Below are 23,086 nucleotides of genomic sequence, written 5' to 3'. Positions count from 1 at the left end.
AGTGCTGGTTGTTCTCAATCACTTAAATTTTTCCCAATCTGATGGGCAAGGAATGGTAGGGTGTTGTTTTCATTTGCACTTCCCTGGTTGCTGGTGAGATGGAACATCTTTTCATACCTTTATTGGCCAATTCGGTTTTTCCTCTGTGAATTTCTAAATCCCTGCCAACTTTTCTCTTTTTTTGTCTTTTTTCTTATTGACTTGTCGGGACTCTTTGTATATTAGTGGTCTTTTCTTTCAGTGTCTCACTTGCCTTCTAACTTAGTTTATAGTGTCTTTGGCTGTACAGATGTTTTATGAGTTTATATGGTTGGATTTATCAAATTTTTGCTTTATGGCTTCTGGATTTAATGTTTGGCATAGAAAGGCTTCCCCTACTGCATAAATTTCATTTCAAATAAGAATTTTATTGCTGAAAAATCTTTGTGAAACCCTGCTTTGTAGGTTCCTCCCCAGCTGTGTGTCTGCTCTTGGCAGCTGCAGCCATATCTGGGCGAGGGAGGGCTGCTTTGCCTGCCAGCTCATTTTCATATCTTTGCCTCTCCCTGTCTGGCTTTGGGGTTACTGTTGCTTTGTCTCTGTGTCCTCTGCTCTGCCCCTCTTTTCTGTGTTTCTCCTGTTTTCTCACCCCCAACTGGTTTCCCACCGGCAGTGGTGGCAATGTGCCCCCCTCATCTCCACCTGCTAGCCTCGCCCCAAGTCCTGTGGGCTGACCCAGAGCCGCTCCTGGCTCATTTATCTCTCTCAGAGAATTTTCCTCCGGGAACCTGAGGGCAGACGGAGCCAGTCCAGCTCCTTCCTCCACCAGGAAGCCTTCCTAGGTAGCTCCTTCCTCTACTTCCACAACCCTGAACCTGGCTTCTCTTTCTGTCCTCATTGGTCTTTCCTCGTCCCGCTTTCTCAGCACTGAGCAACCTGGGGTACAGCTGGCCATTTCTCAGGGTCTTAGTTTCCAAATGTGCTAAGTGGATCCTGGGAGATTATACCAGGTGCTAGGAGGCATGGCCCTTGTGGGGTATAGCAGAGCTGGTAGGTCTTGCAAGGTGTCCCTCCCCCAAATACTGCCGGTGAGGAGTTGTGTGCTGCCGACAAAGATGGGGACTCGAGTTCTGTGAGAGTGATGACAATGACGGTTCGCTCGTTCTCCGCCCCACCTAGGCCAGGGCAGAGCTGGCACCCACGGTAGGAAGAAGGAGTGATGGACACTAGTGAGCTAAGCCCAGGCAAGCGGCCTCGGGCTCCAGGCTTCTTTGGACTCCCTCTGTGCAGCAAGGCACTTTCCTCATGGAGCCTCACTTCTTGGGGCTGGGGTGCTGCCAGGGTCTCCTCCCCGTGACCAGCGGGAGGTGGGGGATCCAGGTGTGCTCAGTCCTGCCCCACACTGGAGGCCTCCATGTAGGGGCTGTTGGGGCAAGGGGTGGGCTTTGGTCGAGGAGCAGGAGGAGGACAAATCAGGGAAACCTGGGGGTCTCTGCAGCATGGCCCGGAAACAACCCAAATCTCCGCATAATCTTTCCCGTGCTCCTGTGGCCCCCGGACTTCTGTCCCAGCACCTTCCCTCTGACCAAGGTGGCCTGTCTCCAATCTGAGCTGCTGGTGGGCAGGAGCACTGTCTTCTACAGCTCTTTAGCCCAGTTGGCAAGCATGCAGTGGGCACCTACTGAATAGAATGAATGACTGTGTAACTGAATGACTGACTGAAAAGCCAGGGTGTCAGGTAGGGGCTCAGGTCTGGGGACGAGGGGATCTGGGTTCTGGGCTTGGCTCTCTGGCTGCCGTGTTGGGAGACCTCGACTCTCACTGGACGCATCTCCCCATCTGTACGATGGGCGCCGGCCTCTCAAGCTCTGTGTGTGTGTGTTGCTTGGCGCAGGCGCATGCCAACTCACACACACACTGGTACCATCTTCTTTGGCTACCGTGTGCACCTACTGGGTGCCAGCCCCCTGCATTTCTGGACTCATGTGGGCGGCATCTTGGAGTAACTGTTTTCTGTGGTTGTCTCGCATTCCCTGGGGAATGTGCTAATTCTGTTAAATACATAGGCATCTCATTCCCAGAGATCCCTGGGCTCCACCGAGGGGGCAGGGAGGAGGCTGTCACCTCTGCTGTGGTGCCACTACCCCCCTTGGCTGAGGCCGGCAGCGGGGGCTTCTGTCCTTCCTGGGACACATGTCCGGGAGAGCTCCCAGCTCCCAGCGTGTCTCCTCGCCTGCCCCAAATCATTGTCATGCTCTGCCTGTGGTCTCATTTCCATAGCAACTCCTTGTGATGCCACTGAGGAGAGTGGGAGCTTGAGGAAGGTGTGGGAGAAGGGAATAGGAGGCCCATTCATTATCTTAGAACCTGGCAGCTGGGGGCTTGGAGTGGTCCCGTGGGCTGCTGGCCCTGCCAGCTCAGGTAGCACTGGGCCCAGGGCTGCCAGCCCAGTGAACTGGAGGCTTGCCAGGGACAGGGCTGCCTGGCTGGCCAGCACCTGGTTGGTTTGTGCCAATCTACCGGAAGCCAGGTTGAGCCGCCACTGAGGACACTCCCACCTGGCAGGGTCTGGCTGGGAGGACCGCAGCCCAAGGAGCTGCCTGGACTCTGGCTACCCTGCTGGCGTAGGCTGGCACCACTGCATCCTGTCCTAGGTCAGCAGCCATTGGAGACACCTGGGGACTGGCAGTAGGGGATTCAGCTGGGGCTGCAGAACTGTGGCCTGGACAGGCCATCTTACTGGTTCTGCACTGTTGGCAGCTTGGGAGGGCCAAGGAGGGGCCTGGAATCTGCTCAGTGCCCATTTTCCTGCCTCCTTCTTGGAGGAGAACTTTGCAACCCATGTGGTTAGACGCCAACTCACCGCGTTTCCCTTTCACCATCACATCGTAGCCACTCTGGGCACCACCTGCTCTCCTGCTTTTCTTTTTTTTAAATTTTTTTTTTTTTTAAATAGAGGCAAGTTTTATTTATTTATTTGTTTGTTTGTTTGTTTTGTTTATACATGCACTGGGTACAGTCAGAAGCGCGGGAGGGTGAGAGAATTCACCAGAGCCAGAGCGGGGAGCAAAGCAGGCAGAAGGACCGAAGTACACTGCTGAGGGGAGCAGCGGGCGGCAGGAGAGGTCTGCACGCCATGTGGGACCCTCCTCCGGTGGCCGGGGAGCAGCCGGGGATTGAACCGGCGCTGTACAGGCCGTGGGCAGCTTCGCAACCCAGCGCTCAACCGCTGCGCCACCGGGGAGGCCCTCTCCTGCTTTTCTTAATCCTTCCCTTTGTGTTGACTCACGACGCAAGGTAGATTACTCTGTGCTCCCCAAGCCACATATCGTTGAAATCACAGCTCTGGTGTGCCTGTCATTTTTTTCAATACACAGAAAAACAAACACATACCTGCAAATATAAGAATGTGTGTCTGCTGGAATCCCCGGTGCACCCCCTGTGGCTCTGTGTGCCACACTTTGAGGACCACTGAGGCATTGGAACCTCTTCCAACAGCTCAGAAGGGGACTCAGCTCTTTATCTGAGAGGCCTAGAGAGTGAGGAAGGTTTGCCCAGGGCCACACACTCCCCAGAGTGGGGAGTGTGGCTGCCTGCTCAGACTTGCAGCTGAGGTCGGTTTGAGGCCAAGGAGACAGGATCCCACCCCCCCCCACTGCCCCCTCCCCCCTGGGCCCTCTCTTGTCGTGGAGGCTGGGGGGTGGGTCCTGTGTTGCCCTGGGAGAATAACTGAGCAAAGAATAAGCCAGGAGAGTCAGGGGAAGTAGCTGTGGGGATTCGGGGAGCCTGGAGGAAGAGACCCAGGCCCGGGCCTGGTGCTCTGTGTACCCCTTCTCAGCGGCCAGACCACGCTGCCTCCGGGGCCTGGAAGACGGGCTCCCCCTGTGCTGGCTGCAGAGCTGCTGTGCGCTGGGCCCCAGCTAGGCTCCGTGTCCCTTCTCCCTTTTTACTTGGCAGCATTCCTGGCGGGAGGGGCGGTCTCCCGCCTCAGAGAGGAAGGAGGGGAGACTCACAGAATTGACTTTCCCCAGGTCACAGAGCCAGTGGGAGAGGGAAGGTCGTCAGAAGTCAGGAACCCCAAATCCCATCATTCCCCAGAACCCCAGCAGCCCCACCTAGTGGTGTGTGTGTGCGTGTGTGCGTGCGCGCGCATGCCAGTGAGCGGGAGCTTGTGCATGAGTGTGTGAGTGCTAGTGTGTGAATGTCCGCTAGTAAATGCATGTGTGTACATGCAGAGTGCGTGTATGTGTGATTTGCATTTGTTGCCCAACGGGGGTCACGCCCCTGTGGGTCCACGGCCGCCGGTGCTCCCCAGAGCTGCCCACCCCTGCTCTGGCCGACAGCCCTCTCCTCTTCCTCCCACAGCCTCCTGCACGACAGCCCCCGAGGACAGCTCTGGTGTCCATGAGCAGAGAGGGTGACTGAGCCAAGCCCAGGCTGAGCCCTGGCCCAGCTACGTGCCCTCACCCTGCCCACCCTGAGGTAAGAAGTCATCTGGGCTGCTGGGCAGAGATAGGGTGGTGTGGGCCTGGGGCCACGGGTGCGGGGTCCCTGAGGGGAGAGGCTAGAGGGAGGCCGCTGCGGGGTGTTTTTCTGGTGGCGACCTTCCCACCTGTGTTCTCATACCAGCCAAGTCCCGGTGGCCTGAGGTGGCAGCACCCACCCCTGCCAGCCCTTGGTATGGTGCGGCTCTGGTGGCTAGCTCAGCTGCCCGGGCGCGCCTCAGAGGGTCTGGTTTCTTGGCTGCACCCTCAGTTGGTTCCCATGTGGTGTGAGAGGTCTCCAGTGATGAGTGGAAGACTCTGTCCTTGGTTCTGTCACTTTGTTGACCGAAGGTGTCATGTGACTCCAGGTAGGGAGGGAGTGGGAATGTGTGAACTGAGTTGATAAGGTCCAAGAAACTGTCAAGAGGCTGGCGCTGTCTCTGATGTGTGGAGTTTAATGGGGCTGCAAGCCACAGTCAGCATGTGGGTCCAGGCACCTCCAGGGCAGGATGAGGCTCACCCCTCAGGTGTGCGCGCGTGTGTGTGTGTGTGTGTGTGTGTGTGTGTGTGTGTGAGAGAGAGAGAGAGAGAGAGAGAGAAAGTACTGGCAATCAGGTGACCTTAGCTCTGTGTGAGCAGCACAGATGGCCCCTTGGACTCTATCACTAGGAGCAGGATGCCCAGAATGTGGGAGGTTACAGGCCCTCCCACTCTGTGCCCTATGAGAAGGAACATGGAGAAACTATATTTAGCCCTGAAGAAGGGGAATATGGGATGGAGGGGGGGAGACTGGGTTGCTATCCTGCTTGACTACCTCTGGACTGGCTTGTGCCCTTGGACGAGTATGTGGGCCAATCCCCTATACTCGTCAGGTGATGTGATCCACAAGAGGTCTTTGCTAAATAGAAGGAGCGCTGGGGGTGGGGGCTGGCTGGGCTGCAGGCTGAACTGCCATCTTCTAGAATCTTCAGAGGAAAAAGACCTAGCGACTCAGTGGGGCATTGGGCCTTGAACACCTTCTCCTAAAGAATTAGGTGACAACGGTGTAGTGGCTGAGGCTCAGCCAACACTGTCCTCCCAACCAGGACGCTGAGTGGCTGGATTTCGTTCCCCAGCACTAGGCCTCATTTTGAAGTCCAGTTATCGCCATCAGATTATTCCTGCTAGTCATTTTGTCCTAGATGGTGGAATGAGCAGCTCATTAGCCCTTCTGGTTTAACCTGTAATTGCTTCTGGGGGATGGGGAGACAAGGTGTGGTTGGAGTTGTCTGGAGGTGCTGGAGGACCCCACCCTCACTGGGAGGCCTCCACTGCCTCCCTGCCACCCAGGTGGATGTCACTGTGGTGCGGGGAAGCTCAGTAGGCGGGAGCAGAGGGCTAGCTGGCAGCGGAGGGCCCCTCTCGGCGGGAGGCCGGGGGGCTTGGATGAGGGGATTCTTGGGCTGAGCCTTGAAGGCTGCAAGCGTCTTTGAGCAGTCTTTGAAAATGTTCTATTTTTCTGATTATAAAAGGGAAAACACGTGTCTCTGTTGAAAATGTGAACGCTTGGGTGTTTTGCCTGTCAGTCTTTTACAAAATATGTATTTATCACATAATTGGGAGCAAACTGTACTTACTGTTTTCTAACCTGCTGTTTGTGCTTAATACTATACCGAGATCATTCCTTATCATTAAATACTCCTCTGTGATGTGATTTTTAATGGCAGCATAATGTTCCAACCTGTGTGTGCCGGGGCATGTTGAGCCAATGCTCTGCTGTATATTTTGATGGTTCCCAGCGGTTTGCCATTATGAGTAATGCTGACTAGGAGCACGGAGCAGGACCATGCGCGGAGGCTTAGAGTGGGCAGAGAGGTTTGGGGTTGGGGGCGGGTCCAGCCTGAGCGAAGGTATAGAGGTAGAGAATTTGCAGGTATTTGGGAATCACTGTGCCCTAGCAGGGAGCAGGGCTGGTCACAGGAGACTTGGAGACACACTAAGGAGCTGAGACTTGACAAAGCTCTGCACTTTGGGAGGCTCAGAAGTGTCTCCTGCCTCCTTTACCTGCTCCTTCCGTGCTCCTGTGCAGTCAGCAGCGGGGGCGGGGGGAGGGGGCAGATGGGAGACTGGGGAAGGGGCAGGCAAAGCTGGTGTTCCCAGATGCCACAGCCCTTGCTTCTTGCTCACTGCAGTCCTTTGCAGGCAATCACTCTCCCCTCTTGCGGGTGGACCCTGCCGGGTCTCCTCCTGCCAGGGATGTATACACACCCCCCCTGCCCCTCAACTCTTACTGACCCCTGAATCAGCCTAGCTGGTGGGGAGTGGTAAATGTCCCTCACCCTGGAGAGCTGGGGAGGGAGGCTGGGGATGGCCTTTCCTGGGAGCTTCCCTGACCTCTGGCCCTGCCCCTGCACCCCTCCTTGGAGCAGATCTCTTTGTCCTGCTCTGCTCCCACACTGGGTGGGATTTCCCGTGGGCTCCCCAAACTCCTCCCCCTTCCCTGCATACACCAGGCGCTGCACAAATGGTTGATGAAGTCATTCGTTCATTAGTGGCTCATTTACGTTCATTCAGCACACACTTACTGGGCACCTGGTCCATGTCAGGAACTCTGTGCCCACCATGCAGGGAATCAGGTAGGCCAGGCCATTGTCCTCAGAGAGCTTAAATACCCACAGCATAGACAGAAAAAAACCAGATAAGGTTAGGAATTGACAGGCGCTGTGAAGGAAAATAAGGCGCAGCAGGGAGCATGCAGGGAGCATCTGTGCAGGTGGCTGGGGAGGGCCCCTTGGAGCAGAGCCTTGAGGGGAGAGAACTGGCCTGGAGGTCTGTAGACTCCGCTGGGGCCTCAGCTGGGAGCAGCCAGCAGGGAGCCAAGAGGGGCTGAGTGGGGCTTGTGGGGTCTGAGTTAGAGGTGGAATGGCATTGACTCCTGGCTCCTGGGCTCCCTCTCACTGCAGTTAGGAGGTCCCACTGTTGATCCAGAGAGAGCCGGCTCTGGAGGAGTGGGTATGTGCTGGGGGAGATCAGAGCCTGGGGGCCGGGTGGGTGGCGGAGTCTTTGGCTGAGCTGGGCAGCAGGGGGCTGAGGGTGGGTTTGGAGGGCTGTTTAGAAGTCGCATATGAGATGCCAATCTCCATGTGCAGAGGCTACACAGACCGAGGGGGGTGGGGTAGGGCTGCCACGGAGGGCAGAGGCCAGGACTATGCATGTAAATACAGGGTTGTGAGAATCCAGGGGATTTCAAGCCTCTGAGCCTGGACAAGGTCACATGGAGGAGGAGTCTAGACCTCACTGCTTGGATGGCTGCTCCCTGCCCATTGGTGGGCCTGTTACTCCAGCCTTGCAGGCACGTACTGGATTTACCAGCCTGGAGAAGCTGCCGCCCGCTCATCTCCTGACTGCTCCCAAATGGCCCGGTGGTTGGCACTGTCATTCTGTGACGTTCTCCAGGGCCCATGAACAGGGGCTGCTGCTACAGAGCCTGATCTGCTCACCCTTTTTTCCCCATAGGGAGCCTCCTTTGGTGAGGCTGGAGAAGCCCAGGCCCCCCTGAACCCTGTTGGCGGGCACTACAAAGCCTCCTTCCTTGGTATTCAGGCCTTTCATCCACTGGCTCAAACCCACTGCTCCCTTCGCTCCTCCTCCATCAGCTCCAGCTCCTGCTCGCCTTCCCTGGCCTCCGTTTAGAGTGTCCCTTGCATCCTAGTCACCGGCAAATCCCACCTCTTCTAGAAAGTCTGCCCTGACTCTCCACCTGCTTCTGCTCCTTTGAATGCCATGTATACGTTTCACTCCCCCACCCCCACGCCTGCTACCTGCGGGGAGCTGTCCTGGGGTTTTCCTCTCATCCGCCTCAGCTTGCCTTCCTCTCCCCACACCTCACCTGGCCCCTCTTGTTTCCTGTCCACATGCTGCCCTGCCCCACACACTGCCATCAAAGCTCTCCCCAAATGGAATTCTGCTCAACACCAGGGCGCCCAAGCCTGGCTCTTCATCGGGACTACCCGGGGTGCTGGTTAGGAGAGGGGCCCTCAGGAGTCTACCTAGACTGCCTGGCCCAGCGCCACTGAGGGAAGCCAGGGATCTGGTGCTCAGTCAGGTTGGGACTCCTGCCGTGGGAGCACAGGTGTCCCTGAGAGCGCAGCCCTCACCTCCTCTCACACACCTGCAGGGATGCGGACTCACCCCTCCAGGCAGCCCAGGCCTGGAGGCTGCTCTTCTTTGTGACACCTGACTGAACCTGCCTCCCTCACGCCTCTGTGGCGGAGCCTGAGCTGTGGGCCCGGGCTACAGCGAGCACCCCGTAACTCTCCTTTCCTAATCCTAGGGCCCATGGGGGCCTGGTTCAGGGGGACTCAAGAGATGTTCTTGGCTTCTTGAATGGAGAACTTGGCCCCTCCACCTTGGCTGGCCTGGAGCACCTCCCAGAGGTTCAGGTGGAGGCTGTGCCCCAGCAGCCAGCATCCGTGTCTCTGCTGAGGCAGCATCACCCCAGTGTCTAGGGCCCTTGTTCCTGGAGTGTAACCTGTCCTTCATCCCATCTCACTCTTAGCCACGTGGAGGATGGATGCCCTTATCCTGGTCATTCTCCCAGCAAACATTTACAGAGCGCCCACTGTGTGCCAAGCAGTGACTAGTGCTGTGTGGACAGGCCGAGGCTTGGAGGGGAGGTGCGCTGTGTACACCGTGCAATGGCTGAGGGGCCAAGTCAGCACTGCAACCCAGGGCTGCAGGTGTGAGCGCTGCTATGGCTGCTCTAAGCAAGTGTCACAGAGCGGAGCCTTTGCTCTCAGCCCAGGAGGCTAGGAGCTGGAAATCGGGGTGTCGGCAGGGCCGTTGCTCCTGGGGGCTGTGAGGGCGGCTCTGCAGCTGCAGGCGTCTCTCCTTGGCGGGCACACAGCCATCTGCCCCCGTGAGTCTGTGTGGCGTGCACCCTGGTGCCTGTTTGTCCATGTTTTCTCTTCTTACAAGGACATCAGCCTCATCCGAGTGGGGCCCACCTGACTCCAGCACCACCTCATCCTAATGAGCTAATTACATCTGCCATGACCCAGTTTCCAGAGAAGCTCACATTCTGAAGTCCCGGGGTTTGGAAACCCAACATATAAATTCATTGCTCATAGCAGTGTGGGACTTGACCCGGGTTTCCACAGCAGTGACCTGGTCTGCGGTGGGCCCGGCAGCCTGGTGCTGGGGAGCCTCTCGTGCCTTGAGTTGTGCTGTGGCGTGCTGGACTGCACTGGGCATCAGGACAGAGAGGAGAATCCTCCATCACTCTAAGAAGGCTGTGACTTCTTAGGGTCCGTTTCAGCCCAGGATGATAACTCGGCCCAGAGCCTGGTATCTGGTGTGTGTGGGGACAGCCCAGGCCCGGTGTGCCCGGCGGAGGGCGGGTGCTGCATCTGGGATGGGGGAGGGGATGCCCGGGCTCTGCACCTCTCACTGGTTACCTGGCCCAGTTGCTTCCACGTCTGGGCCTCAGGCTACCTGACTGTGGATTGAGAACCCTCCTGTCATGCCGTGAGGCTCAGAGGAGAGTGAATACGACAGGCTTGGCTCATGTTCATTTTCATTTAACTGCGCTGCAGGCATCCATTCAGTGTGGTTGTTTGCTGGTCTCTGTGATATTCCCAGGGACGAAGGGATGAGACAGCCACGCCCTGCACGGGAGAGGGGACAGATGATGGCAGCACTCGAGTCACACTTTTTTTTTTTAAGATTTATTTATTTATTTATACAAGAACCGGGGTACAGGGCAGATGTGCGGGAGGGTGAGAGGATTCACCAGAGACAGAGCGGGGAACAGAACAGGCAGACTGACGGAATACACTGCTGAGGGGAGCAGCGGGCGCGACAGGAGAGGTCTGCTGTGCCATGTGGGACCCTCACCCACAGGCCAGGATCAAACGGGCACTGCAGAGGCTGCGGACAGCTTCACAGCGCTTCGCTCAACCCGCCTGCACCACCAGGGGAGGCCCTCAAGGCAAACTCTTAGCCACACTGTCCCAGCTGTGCCGCTCGCTGGTGGCGTGAGTGTAGGTGATGCATTTAAGCTCTCTGGACGTCGGTGTCTCCATCAGTAAATTGGAAATAATACAGCACCTGCCTGTGTGGAGTGAGTAGGTTGGTGCATGTAAAGGGCTTACAGCCCTATAGCAAATGCTCAGTAAGTATAATTCTGAGTCATCAGCTATAGGACAGTGTAATGGAAGGTGGCGAAGGGTTCTGGGGAGCTCTGTGTGCAGTGTTAGACTCTGGAACCCAGCAGCGGGGTCCTGCCCTGTCTGGGGGGGCTACCATCCTACTGACCCTTTAGCCATTTGCCACCCTTTTCTCTGAGGTGTAGGTGGTGAGGGGGTATGGTGCGGGTACCCCCAAAGGGAGAGGATCAAGACCTTCTGGCATCCTGGGGGGGGGGGTCCAGGGCTCTGTGTAGGTGAGGTGGAGCTGCCACCCCAGCAGGGCCCCCTTGGCATGCTCCACATTTGGGAAGGTGTGCCAGGGTGCTGGGCTGTATTAACATTTGTGTTTGGTCTGTGGGTTTGGGGAGAGGAGATGATGGGGAAGCAAAATTAAAATTCTTCTTTGAGAAGTTAACAACTTCCCAATTAAAGGATTCTTATTTGTGAGATGCCTTAGAGGCCTTTTCAATCAAGAGGCTCTTCTGAATAATAAAAGGACTTGAGAAGGGGTTGGAGAGAGAGTGCAGAGTGGAGCCTGAGCTGCAGGAAGAAAGGTTGGGGGTTGCTGAGATGGGTGCCCCTGGCCTGGAGGAGGATGGTGCTTTGTGATTGTGTGTGTGTGGGGTGAGGCTGCAGCTGCTGCTGCTCACGGTGGGGTAAAGTTAGCTTGGGGGCATGGAAAGGGTAAAGAGGGGGTACTGGAATCCCCCTCCAATGCCCCTTGTCCCCCACAATCCACCTCTGCTTTTCCACCAGGGAAGAGCTGGAGGCAGCTGGGGTGTGTGAAATGATGAATGTGGCCTGGACCTGTGCTCAGGAGCAGCCAGTCTGGATGGAGGCAGAGTTGGCTTGGCTTCTGAGGCCCCAGACTCCCCAGTGCCGTTAACCCCACCCTGGCTAAGCCCTCCTGGTGACATTCTGGCTGTGATTTTTGTAAAGCCGTAAAGTCGCCGAAGGAAGAGACGAGCAGACAGGAAGAAAAGGAAAGGAAAGTTTAATAGGTAGCGCTCCTGGGTGAGACTTGCGCGCAGGACCAGGCACCGGGGTTTTTATGAGGGGGGAGCTGCCGTGTCATTCTCCGCTGGTCTTTTCATTTCTGTTTTTTTTAAAGATTTATTTATTTATTTATGGAAGCGCTGGGTACAGTCAGAAGCACGGGAGGGTGAGAGAATTCACCAGAGCCAGAGTGGGGAGCAAAACAGGCAGACTGACGAGGTACACTGCTGAGGGGAGCAGCTGGTGCCGCAGGAGAGGTCTGTCGCGCCATGTGGGACCCTTGCCTGTGGCCGGGGATCGAACCGGTGCTGCTGCGGGCAGCTTCGCGGCCCAGCAGGCAACCGCTGCGATCACCAGGGGAGGCCTGTCTTTTCCTTTCTTGGCCAGGTTTTTCGCTGGGTGCCTCCCTTTGCGTGGGTCAGGTGGCTCAGCTGGTTTGCTTCTGGGCCGGTCACATTCTGAGAAGCCCGGGCCCCTACATGCCCACCTCTTAATAGGAATAGGGGCGACGACTTTCTAGCTGCTTCCTGCTGAAAAGGGCCGTTGTGGGGGGGCGGGCTCTGAGGTACGGCAGGCAGGGGCTCGGATATGAATCTTGCGGGTCTCGCTGTGCAAGAGGTTGGTAGTCTCCGACCAGGAGTTGATTGAAGGAGTTGGTGGTGATTTTCCGCATCTGGCTCTGTATGAAGCGGAGCACACAAGGCACAAAGGCAAAAAAACAAGCAGATGCTAACGACAGGGCCCAGTCCGGGCAGGAGCCAAGACAGGAGGGGGCACGTCAAGGGCCCCCAGGAGAGTCCTCCCCCAGGGGGCTGAAGGTTTCGCATCTCTGAGGCAAGGGCCTCCAGTTTTTTTACATTTTGCTCTACTAGGCCTGATTCGTTGACAAGAGGCTACGGAGCTGGCCGAAAGTTTCGATAGCCCATTCGATCCGATCCAAGAGCACTCGCATGGCAACCTGTCCTGTGCCCAAAGATGCGCCAGATGTACCGATTGCCGCAGCCGAGGAGGTGAAGGCCAATGAGAACGGGGTGTGAAGGCTGCTCTCCTTGCCCGTGCGGGTGCTGGAAGCCCCTGGAGTTCTACACGGGTGTATTGCATGAGTTGGGGGGTCACTAGGACTGGGGGACACGGACCTGGGGTTGTGCTGCTTGTGCTTGTCCAGATGGTAGAGTTACACCAGAAGAACCCTCCCTCCGGGGGCGCTGTGCTTGCTGAGACAATGGTATGAGATGAGCAGAGATCAGAGATGTCGGGCCCAAGCGGGATATTGTAGCAGGGAAGTGACACATTGGGTAAGGACCAAAGGGGCATGTGGCCGCCAGTCTGCAGGCAGAGGGTGGTGAGACGGTGGAGTTTATTCGAGAAGCGTTTAGTGGAACTGCCGCCAAAACCGGCGGGTAAGGGATGCACAGAGAAAGCAATCCTGGGTGGGAGCACCTGTATTAGAGGCGTTTAGCCAAAGAAGGGTGTGGGTTGTGAGGTCCAACCAGGTCGGGGCCTCCTGGACCGACCCTGGAGGCTGGGGGAGGGGACCTGCCCTTAGCTGCTGTTCCGACTGATTGACAAAATGGCTTGATCGTTTCAAAGACCTTGATGGCCGGCCTCAGGCGGTTGGCCCTGAAAGCGAATTATGCGGATGGACCCCACCGGGCGTTGAGAGGGGTAGAGGTACACACGCCCCACAACCGCAGCGCCCCACCGGCTAGAGGTTGGGTCGCTGATGGTGAAGGAAATGTTGTTGGTTTCTCCCTGTCTCCTCAGGGTCCTAGTGCCGGGCCAGTGGTATTTGCACTGCCAGTAAGGGCAGCCCCCCCAGTAGTCCCCCCAGGACTTGCAATAGTTTTCCGATTGATCTGAAAGAAAACACAGGTAAGGGGTGTAGGAGGCCCAAATGCCGTGGGGATCCCCGTTGGGATTAGTGACTAGTTTGTTGCGTCCTGGGTCGGGGTCTGCGGCCAGAATGAATGGGTTAAAGGTCAGGTTAACCAGTGGGCAGTGCGTTAGAGGGCAGGAGGCTGAACCCAGGATTGTTCCCTGGATGGACCCTGAAACTTTCTGAACTTGGAAGTAGTAGCTACTGGTTGAGACTGGAGGGTAAAGAAAGGCAGATAAGAAATAAAAAGTTAAAGAGAGAAACTTCCAAGGGGGAGAAGTCCGTACGTGTCCCCCGGAAGAATAAATCCTGGACCCAGGCAGTAATGGGGTGAGGGTCCAGGGAAATGGCATGAAACCAGGCCGCATCCTGGAGAAGCCTATTCAGGAATAGCCGGAACCAGGCTGAGCGGCCTGACCAGGCTGAGCGGCAACCCTCAGGGAGCGGGCCCGCAGGAGTGCACTCCCACTGGGGCGGAAGTTGCTGTAGGGCTCCGGGGCTGTTTTGCCCTGGAGTGGTGAACCCACCCGGGGTGACTGAGGAGCCTGAGGGCGGTGGGGGTGGTGAGGATCACCGGATATGGGGCTATGGTCCTTCCCGCCCGCCGGGCCGGAGCCCCCCACGCCGGGAGACTTAAGGAGGACCTGATCACCAGGCTGGAGGGAGAGAGACCACTGTTTGTCCGCGTTGTCCGGCTCCGGCGGCGAGGAGTCTGCGTGTTGGCGTAGTAGGTGCCCTGGGCTCCAGATGTAAAGCCGTAAAGTCGCCGAAGGAAGAGACGAGCAGACAGGAAGGAAAGGAAAGGAAAGGAAAGGAGAGTTTACTAGGTAGCGCTCCTGGGCGGAGACTCGCTAAGTCACTCAGGGACCCAAGGAGGCTGCGCACAGGACCAGGCACTGGGGGTTTTTATGGGGGGGCGGGGAACTGACCTGTCATTCTCCACTGAGTCTTTTCCTTTTTTGGCCAGGCTTTTCGCTGGGCGCCTCCCTTCACAGGGGTCAGGTGGCTCCTCCGGTTTGCTGCCGGGCTGGTCACATTCTGAGAAGCCCAGGCCCCTCCAATTGTGTTGCTGTTTGTTGGGTGGTTCACCCGCCCTTCAGCCTGACCCCCTCCCCACCCCGCCCCACCCAGCTCTACCCTAAGGGGAGCCGAGTGTCTGCGGGGTGGCACAGGAGAGTTGCCCCTCAGAGCCTGCTAGGGTTGAGCCTCCGCATCTACCTGAGTGCCTAGAATGAGAGCAGCTGTTAACCTGAACCCACTGACAGATGTGGGAGCAGAGGGCCAGAGAAATGAGGCACCCTCCATGCAGAGAGGGGTGCTTGCTAGAAGGGGCACATCCCCGCAGCCGTCTGGTCACTGCGCAGGAGGAGCCAGAGGGGACACTGGCCCCGGCCCTCCCCTCTGTGGGAGTTTGGGTGCTCCCCAGGAGTCACCAAGGTAGTTTTTGAAGACCGTGACTCGGTTGGCTCCGAGTCCAGGCAGTGTGGAGGGTGGCGGGAGTGGCTGAGCCCACACCTGCCACCCCCTCCCCTGTGTGGCCTACTTTCCAGGAGCCATGGCAGCGATATTATCTGTGTAAACACCCAGGACCATGAGAGCTGGGCCTCTAAAGGTCAACCCACCATGCAGGGCTCCCTGGAGTGCTGGGCTGGGCCGATAGTCCGGAGAGCATGATGGACTGGTTGGGACAGGGAGGGCAGGGAGATGGCCCCGGGAGAGGTGGGCCCCCAGGGAGGGCAGTGTGGGTCCTGCAGACCCAGTGGGAGGCTCCTGATCAAGTGCTCTGACCAGTCTGGAGCTGAGAGACTTTGGATTACTGTCTGTGTGGCCTTGAGCAAGTGACCTCAGTTTCCTCCTGGCAGTGAAGGAAACAGGGGAAGCCAGGTGGGGAAGGTCAGGTGGGAGAGCATGTGTCCTGCTGGGCTGGTGGGTGTATCTTAACAGCACCGCTTGGGGGTGCTGGTTCTCATCCCAGCCCTGCCACTTGAGCAGGTGTTCCTTCTTTACCTTAGTTTCCCATCTGCACATGGGCACCACGATGCTCATCTCACACAGCTGTGTGCTCCATTGGTCAGCGGCCTCCATGCCCTTCCTCCAGAGTCAATGAGGCTCTCCTTCCTGAGTACCCAGTAGGCTTTGCGGGCATGGTGGGTACAAAAGGAGTAGGTGACATCACACCTGCCTTTGGGGAACAATGCGATGTTAGAAAGGCTGAGGTAACAGACTGTGAGCCCCAGGAAACGGGAGGCAAGAAGGGCTGGAGAAGTCAGAGAGGACTTCCTGGAGGAGGCTGGACCTTAGTGATCAGGAGGATTTGGGGTGGGGCGGGGGAGAGTTTATTTAGAGGGTACACCTGGTTGGGGATTGTGTGAGCAAAGCCCCCAGGAGGACGGACCAGCACAAGGTAGCGAGCTACTGCCCCCCAGCTTCCACAGGCAGGTGCGGGGGCGGGGGAGGGCCTGAGAGAAGGGTGTGGTCAGAGCTCAGAGGGGTCTCAGCCCTGCAGCCCTGGGGGTGGCAGGAGACTAGGAGTTGGAGTGGTACAGCTGTCTCCTGACACAGGGCAGGGGCATGGCACACATGCAGCCTGGATGCCAGGACAGAGCTGGTGTGGGGGCTGCAGAGAGGGGTAGGGTTCTGTGTTGGGGCCATGTAAAGGCAGGAACTGGACATGGTGCAGGTTTTCTAATATCCAGCAGACCGGGTAAAGGAGGAGTCCTCAGTGGTTTTTGCAGGTCTTTTATTGGGGTTCACCAGGAATATGGCAGGCAGGGATGCTGGGGGCCTGGGAGGCTGCAAGCCCAGTCTCAGCCCAGGTGAATCCCATCTACCTATGCCCACACCCTACTCCAGGTGCCTGCCATCAGGCATGCATTCAGGACCACAGGGTTCCATCATCTATCCTGATGGCGGGAGGGCAGAAAGCCTGACATTTTTCCTTACCCTACAGGCCATCAGTGCCCAGGACTCCTCAGGCCTGTGGCCTGGTGGTGCTAGAGGAGGACTTCTGGGGAGGAGGCTGGTGGCAGCTGTCAGAACAGGCAGGCTGGGCCCTGGGAGGCTCTGAAGGAGGGCCGTTGGCCTGCTGCTTGTGGACAGCCCATTGTCAGAATGAAGAACCAGGGACCTGACCAGGAACCTGGGACACTCCCCTGTTGGAGCAGCAGGGCCCAGATCAGACCTGCTCGTGTTTCCTCTGTACTATGGTCCCAACTGGGGGGTGGGGGCGTCACTGAGCTATATTCTAAGGGGTTGGCTCAGGCCTTGCCTGCTCCATGTCAGAGTTCAAATGTGAACCCTTTTCAGTGGCGCACACTGCTCCCCAGCGCTGTGAGTTTTAGAGGCTGTGACCTCTCAGACATTCCCAGGCAGGCTCAACATGCATCTTCCTTTCCTCTGGAGAAGGTTAGGTTTGGGGTGTGACCCAATGGTATGCAGCACCTGGCTGGATGATCCTGGGCTCCCTGAGGCCTGTGTTGTGCTCCCTTTCTCTCTGGGGCCTGTGGACAGAGGTGGTCTGTCTACTAGCCACAAGCCTACTCTTGCCTCCAAGCCACTGAGGGAGGCTTTAAAATCTCACCCCAATTAGAACCTATGAGCTTCTCAAAACAATGAAAAATTTCCCTCATAAAAGAGGAGGTGCACTCAGGCAGGCCCTAAGTGAATGGCCTTCAGTGTTTACCAGGATTCATCAGGAAGTATGGTAGGCATGGGGTGGACATTGTAATCAAGCGTTTGCTGGCCAGAAGGATAATTCCCGCTGCACTGGCCATGGGGAAGGCGCTTGGCTCCAGGCGCTGGATCTCTCCTGGTCTGCGCAGGGTGTCAGCTGGGGCAGTCTTACCTCTAGGCATCTGGATCTTCCTACGACCTTCCAGACCCTTCTGTGGGGCTCTAGGGTCTCCCATTGTCTTTCCAGCTTCTTCATTTGTAAGAGATGGGACTCCTCCATCATGGTTGTCCAGCTCACCCACACAGCAGTGCTAGGAGATGATTCCAGTCTTTTTTTTTTTTTTTTTAAAGATTTATTTATTTATGCATACAAGAACTAGGGCGTAAGCAAGAGGTGCAGCGAAGCGGGCGAGAGGATTCACCAAAGAGAGTGGGGAGCAGAACAGGAGGATCCACTGAAATTCACTGCTGAGGGGAGCAGCGGGCGAGCCAGGAGAGGTCTGCTGCGCCATGTGGGTAGCTCCCTGGCCAGCTGGGGATCGAACTCCTGCAGCAGTGGCTGTGGCTAGCTTGATAGCGCTGTTTTTCACCCCTGTGATTCCAGTCTTATCCCCACTATGGAGGTGAGGAAACTGAGGCTCAGCGCACTCAGGTGAGTGGCAGAGTGGTTGAGCCCAGACGTGGGCCTGCGTCTCTCATTCCCTGTAGCTGCTTCCTGAAGTTATTTAGAGAAAAGGAGCCGAATCACAGGGCTGCTCCGTGAACCTCCACCCGACCTGCTCCCTCGCCTGAGTGTAAGAGGGGGCTGAGGCCTTCTGAGACGGGGGCTGGAGACCTGTGACTGGGTGCCCCGGCCGACTTCTTACCACCCCCGCTGACCTTAGCTGAAATGTCCTTTCATTCGTTTATCCGTTCACTCATCAAGTGTCAAGAGACACCTGGCAGGAGTGAATACCAGTGTGATTGTGTTCTGGGGACACAGCCCCTAGATCAGTACACAGCTCCTGCCCCCGGGTGGTTTCCACTCTTGAGAGAGTGATAGATGTGGGGAGCTTGGGAGGCTGTGAGAGAAGAGCTGAGAAGCAGCGACAGTCCCCGCAGACGGCCCGGAGGCAGGGGTGTGTGGAGGCCAGGAGGCCCGTGGCATGGCTGGTGGAGGGAAGGAGAGGAGGCCCTGGGGTGGGGACACAGGCCTTGGGGGCCCTGCTGAGGAGCGAGTCAAGCTGGGTGCCCCAGGGATGGAGTGATCCTGGTGGGAGGCTCTGGGGAGCGCTCAGGGGAGAGTGACAGGACCTGATTTGATTTGTGCTTTCCAGATGCCCCCAGCCTGCTGTGTGGGGAGCCTGCGGGGCAGTGGGTAGCAGGGAAGCAGGGGTCCTCCAGGGGAGGAGGTGCGGGTCTGAGGGGAGCGGTGGGGGTCACAGCCATAGCGTTTGAGGGGCTGTGAGAGATGGGTAGAGGGGGGAGAGGTTGGGGATTCGCTATGGGCCTGAAGAGAGACTGGCCTGTTCTGAGCAGTGAGGCAGAGGGGCCTGTTTCCTGTCATGGGAACTGGGACAGGCGGACTTGTGAGAAGCCTGGTTTGGAGGTGCTGGGCGGGGCCGGCCTGCGTGTCTGCATTCTCAAATCCGCTTGGCACGCTTGTTCCGAGGGTGATAGCTTTGTCCTCACACGTCGGATCCCCTTGTTGCCACGTCCACTTTTCAGACGCAGGAACGGAGGGTCTCCCAACAGCTCTGGGCCTTCCTCTGGGCCTCCCGCGTGGGGAAGAGGGAGTGGTAACAAAGTGATGCTTGGTAGGAGGTAGGTGGAGACTCAGAGCCGGCGCCGTGTCCTGCTGCTGTCTGCGGTGCACGCGTGCCCGTGCAAACACGCGTGTGTTGGCCCATTAGCAACCAGAAAAATAAATTAATAAGTATTCAACCCACCAAATGTTCCTTCTGTTCTGTATAATAGAGCAGGGGAACATCATTTTCCCCTGGAGCAAATTGCTACAGCTGAACCTGCTCCTTGTTTTCCTCTAAAAACTGCTTAAAATTCTGGAATGGTTGTTGATTTCTGGTCCTTCCCCTTTTTGCCTCCTGTCCTCTACCCCCAGGCCGCGCCCCTCCACCTTCCTCATGCTGGGCCTCAGGAGCCAGACTGTCATAGGGCCACGACAGTCCTTACCCAGCAGAAGGGCAGGCCCTGGGGGCTGCAGCTTGGGCGGGGTGGGGGACCGTGGGTGTGCTGAGCGTGGGTGCCCTGCCCAGAGCTGGCAGGAAGGACCGGCGGCTTTCCACAGAGCCCTCCCGCAGACATCCCGTGCCACCTCGGGCAAGTCCCAGCCCCTCTGGGCTTTGGTTCACCCTGGCAGAGTGGGGCTGGACACTCCTGCCATCCTGCGTGAACATGCCTTATGGTGTACAGAGCGCTGTGTAAGTGCGAACCCCCTTTCTGAGGACACCATGTGCAGAGAATGGGGTTCACTGCCTTGCCCCACACCCAGACCTTGCTGTGGAGCTTTTGGATTTAGGGACTTTTGTCCTGATTTTCAAATCCTTGAGGGCCCTCCTAGTTTTCTTAAAGCAAATTAATTTTAATCCACTTTAATTAAACATGTCTTATGAAAGTGTATTTTTATTTATAGACGTTTCTCAGAGTATCCTGATCTTTTCTGTCATTAAGAACCCAGCCTGGGTTTTCACTTGCCCTTAGAGCTGGAGCCTGGGGTGGGGGGAGGCCTTTCAAGGCTGATTCCTGGCTAGCTCTGGCCAGGCTGTTACCTTTGACAGAAGCAGAAGGGGCTCCTGGGATCTAGTGCTCAGGAGCCGTGACATCCCAGCCTCCTACCCCATTCTCTAGGGGTTCGGCAATGTCTCATCAATCCCACAACAGTCACTGTTCCTCTGCAGAGGAATTAACCCCAAAGATACCACTGAGGCTTTGCAGGCCTGATGAAGGATGGGCCTCATGGGTGGCCAGAGTTCTAGCTGGCCAGGATCTGGCCTATCACAGCCCTGGGTTGGCCCCTCCAGGAAGCTCTCCTTGACTTCACCATTTGTCTTAGTCTGCTCAGCTGCTGTTCCAGCTTTGGCAGCTTGAAGTCTGAGGTCAGGCTGTGGGCATGGTCGGGTTTTGGTGAGGCTCTCTTCCTGGCCTGCAATCTACTGCCTCTTCCTGTGTGGTCACATGGGGGAGAGAGGGTGAGAGACCTGCTGTCTCTTCTTATAATAAAGCTAGTCTTGTCAGATTAAGGTTTCACTCTTATAACCTTGTGTAACCTTAGTTACTTCTTTACTCCAAACACATCACACCGGGGGCTAGGGCTTCATCGCATGAACTTTGGGGGACACAGTTCAGTCCCTAAGGTCACCCCCGCATGCTAGTCCCCTGGCCACGTGGAGACTGAATAGTCAAACATTTGTTGCAATCTGTTGATTTTAACTCATCCCAGGTCTCCTCCCAGCCCCATCCTTGCATACCGGGGAACCCCATAACTACATTGGGGCTTGAGCTGCTTCCTGGATGAAGCCACAATTTGGGGGAATTTCCACCTGCAATCCCTGATGTGTGGTGGGTGGGCTCCATGCCCTCATCTCTCCCCATATCCCGGCTGCTGTTGGTCATCTGAAGTGGGGGAACCTCCAGACAGGCACACCTCCACATTCTACCCTATAGTGGCCCACAGGAAAAAGTTCAACCGTCCTTGGCCTGTTTTTCATTCTCATCTCACACACACACACACACACACGTGACTGAGAGATGATGGTTGTGTTAACTAACTTAATTGTGGTCATCATTTCACGATGTTTCTGTTCCTCAGTCATCATGCTGCACTTTTAAAAATACATACAATATTTGAACTTCAAGTTTTCAGAATTTTAGTAAAGTTTTAGCTTTACTTCTGCTCCCTTCTTGTCCCAAGAACCCGATTTACTGTTTGTTCCCTATACCTGTTTGTTCCCTATACTTACTGTTTCTCCTGTCAGGTCTGAAACTATAACCTCATATGGCCAGTGAACTCCTTCTGACCCTGCAGAGCCCTTCAGCAAGGCCTTCTCTAACCCACTGGACTTAGTTGGGTCCTTCCCCGAACTCCCTTAACCTCCTGGGCTCCCCTACTTCTGTACTGAATGCCCTGGGTGGGCCTTGTCGGGAGTGGTGTCTGGTTTAGTGCTGGGCCCTGGTACCTCCTCAGTGCCTGACTTCATAATTGTCTACGGGGTGAATAAATTAATGAATATTTATTGTGCACCTATTAGTCCAGGCACTAATTTTGGATCTGGGAGGCATGGAATGTACATTCTAGTAGGGGAGACAAACGTTGAAAAAGGTGCATAAGCAAGATACAGAGGGTGTTTGTTATTGATTATGTCAAGGAGAAAAAAATCTGGGGAGGGGGGAAGGAAATGTCAAGGGAGAGGATGCCTCAGTGTGAAGGTGCCTTCTAGGCAAAGTCCTGAAGTTGTTGAGGGAGCCTGTGGATACCTGGGGAGAGCATGCAACAGAGACGCAGCAGACCCCCACCATCACCCCCAATCCTACCCCCTCTGGTGGGAGCGTGCCTGGCTTCTGGGAAGAACAGGGAGACCAGAGAGGCAGGAGAGGGAGAGGGAGGACAGGGGAGTGGGAATAGATGCTAGAGAGCCATCAGGGCCAGAATTTTGAGATCACGATAAGGACTTTGGCTTTTGCTCTGAGTGAGGTGGGATTCACCGTAAAGTTTACAGAGCGACATCAGTGACTTGAGTTTTATGGGTCCCCCTGGTTCTGTGAGGAGACTGTGGGAGGCAGGTGCCCAGGGGGGCGGCTTTGCAATAATCCAGGAGAGAGGGATGGCTGCTACACCAGAGGAATGGCTGAGGGGCGGGAGTGAGAAGTGGCCAAATTCGGGATAGATTTTGAAGGTGAAACCAATAAGCTTTGTTGATGGTGGGTCAGTCGCGGGGCTAAGCGGAAGGCAGGGGTTAAGAATTGACCCTGTGGTTTTTGGTCTGGACAGATGGACAAATGGGTTTGCTTCCAGCCTCTCAAATGGGGAAGCCAACAGCATCAGGTTTGGGGTAAAACTCGGTGTCTTCGTGGGAAGGGGTGTTGGTGTGTGGTAGACTAAATGGTTCCCAAGTTGTCCATGTTCTGATATCTGAAACCTGTGAAAATTACCTAATATGGAAAAAGTCGTTGCTGCTACAATTAAACCAAGGATCTTGAGATGGGGAGATTACTTTGGATTGTCTGGGTGAGCCCCAAATGCAGTCTATAGGGTCCTGATAGGAGGGGGGCAAAGGGGGTTTGACAGCAGAGAGGAGGTCCATGTGACCATGGAGGCAGGGTCTAGCGTGTTGGGGCCACAAGCCAAGGAAAGCTGGCAGCCTCTGAGGCTGGAGGAGACCCAGGACAGAGTCCTCCCAGGGCCTCTGGAGGGGACCAGCCCTGCTGACACCTTGATTTTGGCCTAGTGAAACCAGTTTTGGTGTTCTGATCTCCAGGACTTTCAGAGAATCAATTCCTATTGCTTTAAGTCATTTGCTTTAATCCATTACATCAGCAACAAGAAATGAATAAGCTTGTGCAGGCTTGGAGAGAGTGAGAAGCACCCTCAGTTCTCAGGACAATGGGGAGAGGGTGCTCCTCCTGGCTGGTATGAGGTCAGAGCACTTATACTGATGGGATTAGACCACCGTCGTGATGACAGCAAAGGCTATAACATAACCTGTCCTGAACCACTTGCCGGCATGTGATGTTGGCTAAAGCTGGGACATGTGATCCCCACAGCCCCCCGTGGTAGACTGGGGAGTGGGGAAGGCTTGGGTGAGCACCTGCAGTGTGCCAGGCTAGTGCCTGGACCCCTTCCCCTGGTGTGATCTCAATGGAGGGACCCTCGTGGCAGGGTGGGCTCTAGGAAGTGACTGAGGGCTCCCGAGGCTGTG

At 56.3% G+C, this 23,086-nt stretch overlaps 1 long non-coding RNA gene across 1 annotated transcript in view; it reads left to right on the top strand.

Moving 5' to 3' along the window:
- Positions 1 to 2,557: 2,557 nt before the first annotated feature.
- Positions 2,558 to 23,086, top strand: part of LOC129146655 (uncharacterized) — a 35,037-nt gene continuing 14,508 nt past the window's right edge. Inside the window, exons 1-2 of the long non-coding RNA XR_008553640.1 lie at positions 2,558 to 2,633; positions 4,345 to 4,461. This is a non-coding gene — a long non-coding RNA (uncharacterized LOC129146655). The remainder of the gene's footprint in view (positions 2,634 to 4,344; positions 4,462 to 23,086) is intronic.

This window comes from Talpa occidentalis, unplaced genomic scaffold (assembly GCF_014898055.3).
Source record: "Talpa occidentalis isolate TD23 unplaced genomic scaffold, MPIMG_talOcc4v2.1 talOcc4.11, whole genome shotgun sequence".
Taxonomy (NCBI): domain Eukaryota; kingdom Metazoa; phylum Chordata; class Mammalia; order Eulipotyphla; family Talpidae; genus Talpa; species Talpa occidentalis.
Note: the sequence above shows the minus strand (reverse complement) of the source record. Positions and strands in the feature narration are given on the sequence as shown.